The sequence below is a fragment of the Hylobates moloch genome, unplaced genomic scaffold, assembly GCF_009828535.3.
Source record: "Hylobates moloch isolate HMO894 unplaced genomic scaffold, HMol_V3 SCAFFOLD_6, whole genome shotgun sequence".
Taxonomy (NCBI): Eukaryota; Metazoa; Chordata; class Mammalia; order Primates; family Hylobatidae; genus Hylobates; species Hylobates moloch.
In genome coordinates this window covers 121307590-121320331 of record NW_026652281.1, presented here as the reverse complement: position 1 = coordinate 121320331, position 12742 = coordinate 121307590, and the positions used below count along the sequence as shown (strand labels likewise).

At 36.8% G+C, this 12742-nt stretch overlaps 1 protein-coding gene across 4 annotated transcripts in view; it reads right to left on the bottom strand.

Moving 5' to 3' along the window:
• The window catches only part of KCTD16 (potassium channel tetramerization domain containing 16), a 316361-nt gene that overhangs the window by 215979 nt on the left and 87640 nt on the right, over positions 1–12742 (bottom strand). The gene's annotated exons all lie outside the window — the stretch shown is intronic.

Here is a 12742-nt window from a genome sequence, read left to right as displayed (position 1 = left end):
GCTCCTTGGATGCTTACATTCATGTCTTTTATCAAATTTGGGACGTTTTCAGACATTATTTCTTCAAATATTCTCTCTGCCTCTTTTTCCATCTCTTCTTCTATGAGCCCCACAATACGTAAATCAGCCAGCTTGATGATATTCCTCATATCCCTTAGTGTCTGTTCACTTTTCTATAATCTTTTCTTACTCTGGTCCTAAGACTTGATAATTTCCATTGTCCTATCTTCAAGGTTGCAGATTGTTTCTTCTCCTTGTTCAAATCTGCCTTTGAAACCCTCCAGTGAATTTTTAATTTCAGATATGGTAATTTTTAGCTCCAGAATTTTTTTCTGATTTCTTTTTAAGTCTTATCTTTATTGATATTTTCATTTTTTCATACATTGTTTTCTTGAGTTTCCCAACATCTTTCTTTAGTTCTGTGTACATCTTTAAGAAAGTAGTTTTAATGTCTTAATCTAATAGAACTGCCATTAGGTCTTTTTCAGGAACAGTTTCTGTTGTTTAATTTTTTTCCTTTGAAAGTTTCATGCTTTTCTGTTTTTTTGGATGACTTGTCATTATTTTTTTTTTTGAAAAGTGGACATTTGAATCTAATAAACTGATAACTAACTCTATAAACCAGGGCCTACTTTTAAAAATTATTGTTTGGGGGTTTTATTTTTAATACTGTAGACAGCCTCTGTACCAAAAAATGGAAAACTAAGGTCTTTTTAAAACTTTTCTGGGCTGTGCCTCTCTCTGTGCATGTGCAGTTACTTTCTAACTTTCCCTGTATATAAAGTTGTTTGTGACTGTCCTGTGTTTGATATCCGTCTCCCAACTGGGAAGAGACAAAAAGAGGGGAGAAAAAAAAGTGTGCTGTAGCCCTTTAAATCCCTTAGAGGTCACCTCAGGTGGAGGGGGAAGGGCTGTCAACAATAGCGCTATGTGTAGCAAATATTGCTGCCTATACCTCTGTGGTCAGAAGCAGGAATCAGCAATCACAGCACTGATCTACATTTGGAGGATAGAGTACTTTTTTTTCCCACTTTGGCTCCTTCAGGCAGTGTGCAAGCTGCTCCAGTAACACCTGCACAGCTGCCTGCCACAGAGCTGGGAGTGGGAGATGAATAGCTACTGCTGTGCTAAGAGCTGAAATTAACTAAAATTAACCAGAATTTACTATCCAAGCTTTCCCTTAGAAGTCTGAAGCATGCAATACACTCCAGAGTTTCAAAATTATTACATCAAACACATTCTACCAGTGCAATTACTGTTTAGGTGGGGCGATGGAGTCCTGGTTCTTACTACTCCATTGAATTCCCAGAATGCTCTCCACTGTTGTAGTTTTAAATAACTAATATCTCCTTTTGTTGGGGGAAATTCCCTGTGGAAGCCTTCAGATGAGTTTATTTTGCAAATGGTGCTTTTGTATAAAGCGATATCTATAAACAAGCAGAAAAGTGAAAATTCAAAATCTAGTCAGCTCAAACATATCACCATAGATTTGTCACTTGCGGGGAAAGAATGGTACCTCTTTTGACAAATTGCTTCTTTTTTTGCCTCCTCCATTGATCAAGGAGACCTTCTGTGGAAACTTTGTAAGAAGAATGGGAAAGAAAATGTTGACCCCTAAATACAACCTACAGAGATGCAAAGCAGAATGAAAATCAGAAAAAATGGATATAGCCACAGTTTGGGGGTGTAAACTCCAGGAAGCGCCCATTCATTTATTTAATTAATATTTGCTGCTTGCTTTCTGCATGCTAAGAAGAGCCTAACATAGCAAGTGAGGCTTGTCTCACATAATGCTTAGGATAATTAAGAACAATGAGCATTTTAAAGTGCTTCCCATGCCCCAGTCTTTCCCTATGTGCCTTCCATTTTTTTGACTGAATTAATCCTCAAAGTAACCTTCATAGGTTTGAACAATCATTATCCACAGTTAATAAGCAAAGAAACTGAGGTACAGAAAGTTAAGGAAGGTGCTCAATGTCACACAGTTCATATACGGTGGGGCATAGGTTCAAACCAGGCCATCTGACACAGATCTCACTCTTGTACCACTTAGCCAATCTTATTTATCTTCTGTAAGGAACCATCATCTTTGGCAGATACTTAGGATCTATCCTTGAGAATGGTGATAGAGTTTTATCAATCATCCACGTTTTTCTGCTGATTTCACCTCGTGACCAGAAGATTTAATTTTATAATTACTGCATGCAAGGCATGTGTGTCAAGGAAAAAAAATTTATAAACCAGTGAATTATTTGGCAAAAACCGCAATTACTTTTGCACCAACCGAATAAAACGCTTTGGCCAAAATTCATGCTTCAGGACCAGATGAACTAAAATATGTGTATCATAGGACAGAAAAAAATAAGTCAGCAAAGACGTAAAATAAAAATCTGCTTCAATGAATTTTTTCCCAGAGATAAGCACAGTATCCAACTGCTGGCTATAAAAAAAAAAAAAAAATAGAAATCTTGTGTGCTTAGCTGGATTCATATACTTTGTGCACATTGCCTATTAAGCATGACACTGAAGCTGTAATTTTACACACTAGGTGGGCAATTACAACAAACTCATTTGTGTTTTACAGATTTATCTCCAAGAAGGAAGAAAACATAACAAGTTAGGGAAGGGTGTTTGGCCAAAGCCTTGATGTGCTTCTATTTAGACATTTTTTAAATAAGCCCATTAGATTCTCAGGCTTTCAGGTCAACTGTGCAGTTCTTGATGAAACATTACCCTAGTGAATTATTTATAAAGTTGCAGGAAACTGCAAATTCTGGTGAACAAATATTTTTGATGCTCTCATCTCCTGGAGCATTGTTTTGGTGCTACCCTCTGCTGCCTTCTTCAGATATTCTAGACTGTCTTTGGCTACAGCTGCCCATTCACCTCAAAAGGCAGCCCAACTTTCGAAGACAGACAGGGTATGGAAAGGAGCTATCCAGTCAAGGTGTCTCTCTCAGTTTTTTATTTCCCCCAGGTGCCAGATTGGTGAGAAAAGTTAGGCAGTGACAAAGGAAAATTGAAGACAATGTACCCATATACATATATGCATGCACGCATACATACTTACATGTATTTGTTGTTTTTTAACCATAGCCTAAAAGTATTAATAATGTTGTCATTCATCAAAGGCTGTCCCCAACCTCTTAGAGGCAACACACTGGGAAAATCTGTTTCACAATTCCAGAAACACATCTGGATTCAATGTTTTTAAAAGTAATGTTAATATCCTCTGACCACATGAAAGAACCTGATCCTCAGTGTAAACTCTTGAGTTTTCCATTTTCATATATAATGCCCTTTTTGAGGCCATATACGGGAGAAAAAAAAACAGAAACATTGAGATTAGATATATCTAGCTTTGATTTCCTAATACTATCCCTGTATGAACTTGGCACATTACTTAATATTTCTGAGCCTGTTTTCTCAATGAGACAATACAAATAGTAATAACCATAGATTAGAGTTGCTGTGAGAACTAGAATTGGCACATTAAATGATAGTTTCAAATACATCTTGATTATCACACATGACATACATTTATGTTCCTAAATAGTAGCTTTTATGATGATGGTTCATTCATTCAACAATATTTAAGAGTCTTCTAAGAACCAAGCACAGTTTTGGGCACAGAAGATACAGCCAGCTTCGTGAATTCCTAGTCTTCTTGGAGACCACAGTCTTTAAAATTATTAGCATTTAGGTTAAATAAAGCCAGAGGCAAGGACAGGAGTTTGTTTCAAGATCCTGGGTTGTTTCCTTAACTTCAGTGTGTTTTCTGAAACATATTACAAGGAGATCATAATATTCCAACAACTCTCATAATATAAAATCAAATGATGGTATAGTCACTCTCCTTATGAATAAAGAAATCCTTAGAGAAATGAAAGTAAAACTGTCAGTGGAAAAGCAGGATATTATATTGGCATGTAGCGGTTCTTATTTTTGCTGTTTGTTTTCATTGTTTTTAACTATCTTACCTGCTTGTGATTAAGGTAATAATCTTAAACCATGCTAATGTCCTTCTGTTTTGGAAAAAAATGTAAATACACATTTCTGACACCTGTGAAGTTCTCATAAGTAGATAATTTTCTCCTTACAACTGTTGGATTGATAAGGTAATGGAACCATTTCCTTTTATTGAAAATTAGAACACAACTCAATCTGCTATAGTTTTATTCTTCTATAGTAGAGAGTTAAGATTGCTAACAGCTAGGAAGTATATGTCTCTGGCAAGAGTTTAAATGCAAAATTTCCCAAGGAAGCTTTACTCATTTCTGTTGCACTTATCTCATTATAATGGATTGAAATTGTATGGAGTTTTATTTAGTAAAGATGTGTCTTAAATTATGTGATTAGTGCTAAATATTACATGTATATAAATTTTGAGTAAATTAAACTTTAAGTACACAAGGAAAGGTTTGAGACTTAAAGTCATCCTATTTTTAATCATTTCTGTTTGTTTGTTTGAGACAGGGTCTCACTCTATCACCCAGGCTGGAGTGCAGTGGCACCATCATGGCTCACTGCTTCTTGACCTCCTAGGCTCAAGCAATCCTCCCATCTCAGCCTCCTGAATGGTTGGAATCAAAGGCAGGCACCACCATGCCCAGCTAACTTTTTACATTTTTTATGTTTTTTTTTAGAAGTGGGGTCTCCCTATGTTGCTCAGACTGGTCTCAAACTCCTGGGCTCAAGAGATCCTCCTACCTCGGCCTTCCAAAGTGTTGGGATTATAGTCACCACTCCAGGCCTATCACGGCTCCTGACCTGTTGTTCATTGTTTCTAATTTAAAGAAAACCCACAACTCCTTTATGTATTTTATCTAAATCCAAATTTACACATGTATTAACATTTGGAGATCCAAAATCCTTACATTTCTAAAAGTACAAAATGAAAAATGTGAAATTCATATATCAAATGTGTTTGTCCCTGAATTATAATATTGTGTGATTTAAATTTTCATATTTATTTAGTTATGTATTTTCCAGGATCATATTCCAACAGTAAGCATGCATAATCTTTATACGGAGAAAGATTATAAAAGTAAATAGAAGTATATAAAGTATTTTAATTTAAATTAATTTCATATGAATATGTTAAAAAAAAATGGGGACCCCAAAGCTAAAATTCAGAAATAAGGCTTGTGTTACAGTCTAAATGTTTTTTGAAATTCATATGCTGAAGCTTTAACCCCCAATGCGATGGTATTAGGAGGTGGGGCTCTTGGGAGGAGGTAACTAGGTTTAGATGAGGTTTATGAGGGTGGAGCCCCATGCTGAAATTAATGCCCTTATAAGTACAGGAAAAGACACCAGAGCTTTCTCTCTTCTTCATCATGTGAGGATACAGTGAGAAGGTAGCTGCCTGCAAGAAAGGATGAGAACCTTCATCAATAACCCAGTCATGCTGGCACTCTGATCTTGGACTTCCCAGCTTCCAGAACTGTGGGAAATAAATGTCTGTTCTTTAAGCCACCCAGTCTATGGTCTTCTTTAAAGCAGCATAAGCTGACTAAAACAGACAGAATAATTGGTCTGAACTACTTTCCCAAACTGCAGTCATTTGTACATGAACTTCATGTGTTTTGCCAAAATCTGTATACAACATTTATCATATTTTTTTAATCTTCTAATACTTATTTTTAAAGACTCATTAAATGTTGAATTTTATATCCCAATCCTACCTGGAAAATCACTATAATTAGCCATGAAAAGAAGGAAAGACTAAAAATAATTATAATTAACCTAATAATATTGACTTCTAACCAGATACCATTTTCTATTCAAAAGCTCCAATTCTAACATTTGCTAATAGAAAAGGAAGATTAGCAGAGGTTTGAGGAGTTAAAGGTAATCTAGCACCACACTGAGACTTTCTTTTTATAATAATTAGAATAAAGAAGACTCGAACAGAGAATTTAGTTATGGAAATGTGAATCTGTTTTATTTAATCTTGGTGCTCTTGCCACCAACAAACATCTATACCATTACGTCTCCCATGCTGTGGGAACTGTTGCTCTAAACCAGTTTGGACAAATAGAATAATACTGCCTTATAAAAGCCTCCAGAATTAAAATGTTTACAATTCTGATAATTCATTATAATGATTACTAAGGTGACCATATATCCCAGTTCACCAGGGCCAGCCCAACTTTATACCCATTGCACTAACATAATCATTAATAGCACCCATTTTCACATTCAAATGTGTCCTGACTTGGGAAAATCCATTATATATAGTCACCAGGTCATCATTTATCCGTCTATCAGTTAGAAGGTGTCCACCAGCACCTACTCTGGACCTGGCTCTGAATTATGTCTGGAAATACTAAGGTGAGTACGACAGTTCGCAGCCCTCAGAGAGCTCATGAACAGATAGGCAGGGCAAGGGAACCACTTAAAGACAAAACAAAGTGATAAGAGTCAAACAGAGGTCTGTGCTATGGGATCACAGAGAAGGACAGACGAATCAAATAAACTGAAGATTTCTAAATGAGTAGGGCATGAATATTAACTGATCAGTAATGTAAAAACTAACAAAACAGCTCCAAATAAGTAGGAAGGTCTTTCTCTTTTAAAACAATGTTTTACTTTGTGTTCATGAGTTCAAAGAACTGGTATGGTAAGGATTAAAATGAGAAGAGCACATAGTTTTCCTACGTATGTTTCTTCAAGTGTTTATAAGGTATAGGAAAACCTGTCCAAACTGATAAATCATTTGATATTAGATAAAGATAAAAAATGTTTGCAGAGCAAGAATATTCTTCACCGTTTGCTAGTTTTAAAACATGAATCAGGTCAGTCATGTTATTTCCTTGCTTAAAACCCTTCACAGGTTGATTATTGTTTTATCAATGAATTATACAACTTGTCCCATGGCCCACAAGTTTTGTCCTTCCTCTGCAGCCTCATCTCCCTCTATCCTTGCCTTGATGCACGAGGCTTTGGCCAAGTTCTTTCCCAGCCTAGCTCTTGTCTTTACTTTTGCTGTTCCCTCTGCCTGGAGCATTCTTCTTTCAGTACTTTAAAAGTCTGATGTATTTTCAGGTTACAGGTCTTGGTTCATATGTTCCCTGCTTAGAGAGGCCTTCCCCGATCCATTAATTCTTACCCACCTCATCCAGCTTGCCACATTTGTCATCTTCACAGCACTGACCACTAGGTATCTATTTCTTTTTATTGTCTTTCTTTCTCAGAAAGGGAGGAACATGATTGTAGCACTCCCTGTGTCTAGCACAGTGCATAGCAACAAATGAAGTATTCAATAAATATTTATGAAATGGATAAATAGAAGAGTTTGAGAGAAAATAAGTATGTGAAGTACTTATTTAATCAAAGCGATTCTTTAAAAATAAAAACAGTCATAGTCTGTCCTCATTCAGCTTTTGGGACAGATAAGTGAGAAGAGGAAAGGACTGAAGCTTCAGGTACATGGGGTTGTGGGTACTTGATGAGGTTGAGAGAAGGCCAACTAGTGAAAGACTCACTGTAAAGATTAAAGAAGAAAAATAATTGTCCCTCCAGTGGCACTTGCCAAGGGTTGCAATAAGCCTGGATGTGCAGTGAGACTGCAAGGAATTTTTACACTTTGAATATCCATTTCCAGATTTCACAGAGGACTTCTCAGGTGACCTTGAATAAGCCATTTAGGTACGTTTCTGAGTTACTTAATTGAACCATCTCTATGGAGAGAGGTGATGAGGCTTGTTAATTTACATTTGTAAAAACACTTTGAAATCTCTGGATAAAAGAATTGCTGCAGAGAGGAACAAAGGGTGAGGTAATATGCTGGGTCAAATTCTACCCTTTTAAAGAAGCAGAGAGGGTGCAGGCACATTTGAGGTGACTTAAGGGGTGCCTCTGCCACATTATTTTTCAAATGAATCTTCTAAGAAAACCCCCTACTTTCAGTACATCCAGTGTTTTAAATAAATGTATAAGATACTAATCTGGTAATTATTTTCCTTCAGCCTTTTTCTCCTAAAGTCGCCGCTTTGTGTAAAGGAAATCTTAAGGATATTTTACTGGGAGGTGTTCCCTCTACAACTGTTTATTTTTGTTGTTGTTGCTGTTGTTGTTGTTGTTGTTTCCAAAGAGCTGAAATACAACTCCTTCTTTCATTTGTTCATTTTTAGCCTGTATCAGTGATACTCAATTCTTAAGCATGACAGCCTCTGTTGCTAAGCTAATTGGGACCCAATTGGGGTCATTTCATCAATTCTAGACAGATATTTACAAGTTACAGTCAGATATTAGAGTAAGCTCAGGAAGGAGAAAAGTGAGAAAATTTCAAAGAAAGCTGCCAGGCTATAGAGTTAATTATATCCATTTATATAAAAAATGATATTAATAGCTACTTAAGAAATAATACCAATAGAATAGAAAAAAATTTAGAATAATATTCTCTTTCAGCAAGATAAATAGAGACTCAAAGATAAGGCATTAATTGCTAAAACTGTCAAGGCAAAAGCCAAGCTTTAAAAAAAAAAAAATCAGAAACAGGCAACCACCTTTTTGGACATGCTACACCAATTATACACTTGCGATTCTGCCCAAATGACCATAAATCTCACATTATAGTATCCTTTATGTCTTTTTTGACCTTATAATTCTTATTTCTTTGGGAGGAAGCAATAAACAACTTTATTACTTGCTCTCAGAAATAATAGGAAGGATTTATCTGCCTTACCATGCCTTACTCTTCCTTGAAGAGGACTGAAGCTCCTTGTTCCTTTCAATGGATCTAGACAAGACACTTGTCCTAGGAAACTGCTTCTTCAGAACGTTGCAGAGCTTGGTGTTCTTTCTCCGTCATATATTTCAGAATTTTCTTTAACTACTTTACCCTTGAAATCTCTTCTTCCTCAGCAGACAGCTGGGCCCCTTCTAGCTGCTCAGAGGCCATGCAGAGTTTAATTATTTCAAGGTCAAGTCCTGCATGCTGTCAATGAGCACACACCAGCTCATTCTTGGGTGCATCCTAGACCATATCCACAATCCCAGTTACATGAATACTGCATGTGGAGCCACAGAAGAGGTTGTCCACAAACAGTCTTAGTTCTCAGGACTTTTTCTTGTCTGCTTATACACGAACTGCATGAATGGAGTGAGAACAATTGCTCTATCTCATATTTCCACCTTTTATGCCAAAGTTTGCTTAGCTTTTGAGCTAATTATCCTAAGAGATGCCTATCACTTCATGCAGACTGGAAAGATGAAATGCAACCTACCTAGGGGCTGATTTGCAAACTCTTGTCCCATTCTTTGATTCATCACCTTGACAATAGAGTATTGAACATTATGACATGACAGAAAGGGGCTGAACCATTAAATTCCTGTGGACAAGGCATCCTAAACAGAGACTAAGGTACTATAAATAAAATGTTTGCTATTTTAAAATAAGTGGCTTCTTGGTGGCCACAGGGTTTTTGCTAGCTTTTGACAGGTCACCTACCTGCATCTGTTTGTCAAAGAAAGAGCCTGACGGTCTTTACTTGAAAGAAAGAAATTCAGGGTATCATCATCATCACCTAGTCAGCCAACATCAAACATTTACTGAGCATTCACTGAGTGCAAAGCATGTTACAATATATCCTAAGAAAACATATCTTTCTCTGCAAAGAAAGGATGAATCCAAACAAATGGAAACACACATTTCTTTAGCCAGTTGTCTGAGTACAATAAAAGAAGACAGGTTTGGACTGTATAAAGGGAGCCAGCTACATGGTCTGCAAATGGGCACATCTTTGAGTCCAGGTACTGGTTCTGTAATAGTTTTCGAATGCCATACATTTAGAAATGGCATCAAAATCCTGCAAGGCCTATTGAAAAGGAAATAAAATGTACTGTTTGTTTAGAAGAACATTTCAATTTGATACTAATCAGGTAGCATTTATGTTCATGTCTGATTTGCTCACTCATTGACTGTTTTCCCAAGGACATGCTTCATCCCCTTTTTTTTTTTTTTTTTTTTTTGAGATGGAGTCTTGCTCTGTCACCCAGGCTGGAGTGCAGTGGCGCGATCTCGGCTCACTGCAAGCTCCGCCTCCAGCGTTCACGCCATTCTCCTGCCTCAGTCTCCCGAGTAGCTGGGACTACAGGCACCCGCCACCATGCCCAGCTAATTTTTTGTATTTTTAGTAGAGACGGGGTTTCACCGTGTTAGCCAGGATGGTCTCGATCTCCTGACCTCGTGATCTGCCCGCCTCGGCCTCCCAAAGTGCTGGGATTACAGGCGTGAGCCACCGCACCCGGCCTCATCCCTTTTTTTATGGCTCATCAAAAATTTTCAGGTAGGAGTGTGGTTCGGCAAGACAGTAGGATTTTGAGACAGACACACACTTGAGTCCACTTCCACCACTTACTGAGAGTCATTTCTCTGCAGGTAAGCAAATGAAGCTTGTTTCCATTTCCTCATCTATAAAATGACATAATAGCACTGAATTCATATAGCTGTGCAAAAGAAATTAGATCAACTATAAAAACAACATACTAGCAGGTAGCCTGAAAAAATAGTAAGTTTTCAAGAGAAATGAGCAATTTTTGTATTTTCCTCTGTTTGAATTAAAGTATATATGTCAGTGAATGAAGAACCCAAGGACTTTTATTAATTGTTATCTCTTCCTGTTCTGAATGTGCATATTGTACTTAAGGTCTGTTTAAATTCCATTGCAACTGTACACAATCATGTATCATCTCTTGTGTTATGTCATGTTTTAATCACACTACACTTTGGTTATATATTTAACCACATTAAACATTGTCTCTTCAGCTGAACAAAAGATCCTTAAGCACAAAGCCTGTTAGCAACTTTTATACATTAACTTTTTAAGGTACATTTAGAGTGTTCAATTTCCATTTTTTCAATGACTAACTTGAATACCATGATAAATAATTACTAGATAACTGTACTCTATATTATACTATATATGATTATTATTACTATACTATTCTAAATATTATCTAGTAATAATAATATGTAGTGCAATAATATATAGTATAATAATCTTTTGACAGCAGGAACTACAATGCATTGGTACTCACTAAAGACTTAGAATATGTAGGACACTGTCTTCATATAGATGTTCTTTTCATCTAATTTGCTATGATAGTCTTGATATTACTCATTTCAGCATTCCTAGGACTTAGCATGGTGTCTTTTTGCACTTAGAAAATGGTTCACATGTTTGAGCAGACAACAATAAATAGTCTTAAATACTACAAATGTTGGTGAAATTCAAAGATTGGGTTATAGCTCTATAGCTCTATGAATTAAAATGGATATACACATTGACCAGGGAGAAATATTCTTATAACTTATCTAAATAGCTTCAGGCAATTTAGGTCTTACTGAACTCTTTGAGCTTGGTGGTACTGGTAGTTAATGCTGTGTTGTCCCAGAAATCAATCCCAAACACTGCACCACTCATTATGATAAGCTGATTCCCCAAGAATCTAATAAGAAACTATGACTGGCCAGGCGCTGTGGCTCACGCCTGTAATCCCAGCACTTTGGGAGGCCGAGGCAGGCAGATCACAAGGTCAGGAGATCAAGACCATCCTGGCTTACACGGTGAAACCCCGTCTCTACTAAAAATTTAAAAATTAGCCGGGCGTGGTGGTGGGCACCTGTAGTCCCAGCTACTCGGGAGACTGAGGCAGGAGAATGGCATGAACCCAGGAGGCGGAGCTTGCAGTGAGCCGAGATGGCGCCAGCCTGGGCGACAGAGCGAGACTCCGTCTCAAAAAAAAAAAAAGAAACTATGACTAAACATCTGATGATTACTCCATGGGATAAGAAGAAGAGACACCATTGTTTGGAATTATTTTAGAATTTGCAAACCTGAAACAAATGTGTCTTTCTTAGTGGTTCACTAGCTATAAGAGTTCTCAGTTAGATTGGTCCCACCTTGTAGATCAAAAGCGATTATCTTGCCATCTTGAGCATTTACAAAAAAACTTTCTCTCACAGTTATGTGAAATTGAGACTCTTCTACTATAGTGGTGATAAGAGTGTTCTAGAATAAAAATTAGTCCTAGATTTCAATTGTTCAATATGTGCAAAGTATTGTGCTTTGGGAGATATCAAGGTAAACAATGCACAAATCACTGCCCTCTAGAAACTCACCAGTTTGTAGGGCTACAGATACATACATAAGTAATTCAAATATAAAGTAGAAAAAGTGAGATACAAAAAAAGTATCTTGGTGATTATGATATACATATCATTTCGCAAAAGAAAAAATATATTGCTACATTATTTACCTTCCACATTCTGATTTTACTATTGCCCTCTCAGAAAGACAGTTAAGGGTTAGAGATTTTTAAGACATCACTAAACCAGTTTTTAAATTCTGGATTGAAGATGTTGATCATACCTATCTGATCCTCTGCTTTACCTAATATATAATCACACTGATTACTCATATTTGAAATCTGCAAAAAAATTAAAGTCCTAAAGTTTTTGATATACAATAATTTTCCTTTAGCAACATGATGAATGGCTCCCAAACTTCCCATTTTGGTCACTAGATCTTCCAGAATGTCTTGTTGCTTTTGTAGTGCTATTAAGATGGCACCCCTCTCAGGCTAGCCCCAGGGGAAGTCAGGCAAACTGTAACATTAAAAAAAAAAGACTCCTTGGGGACTTTCTGGAGGTATCAGCTACTAGTCTTTCTTGACATTGTCCTTCTTAATTCAGCAAAAGAAGTAATGAACCTTATGGGTATGTTTACTTTTT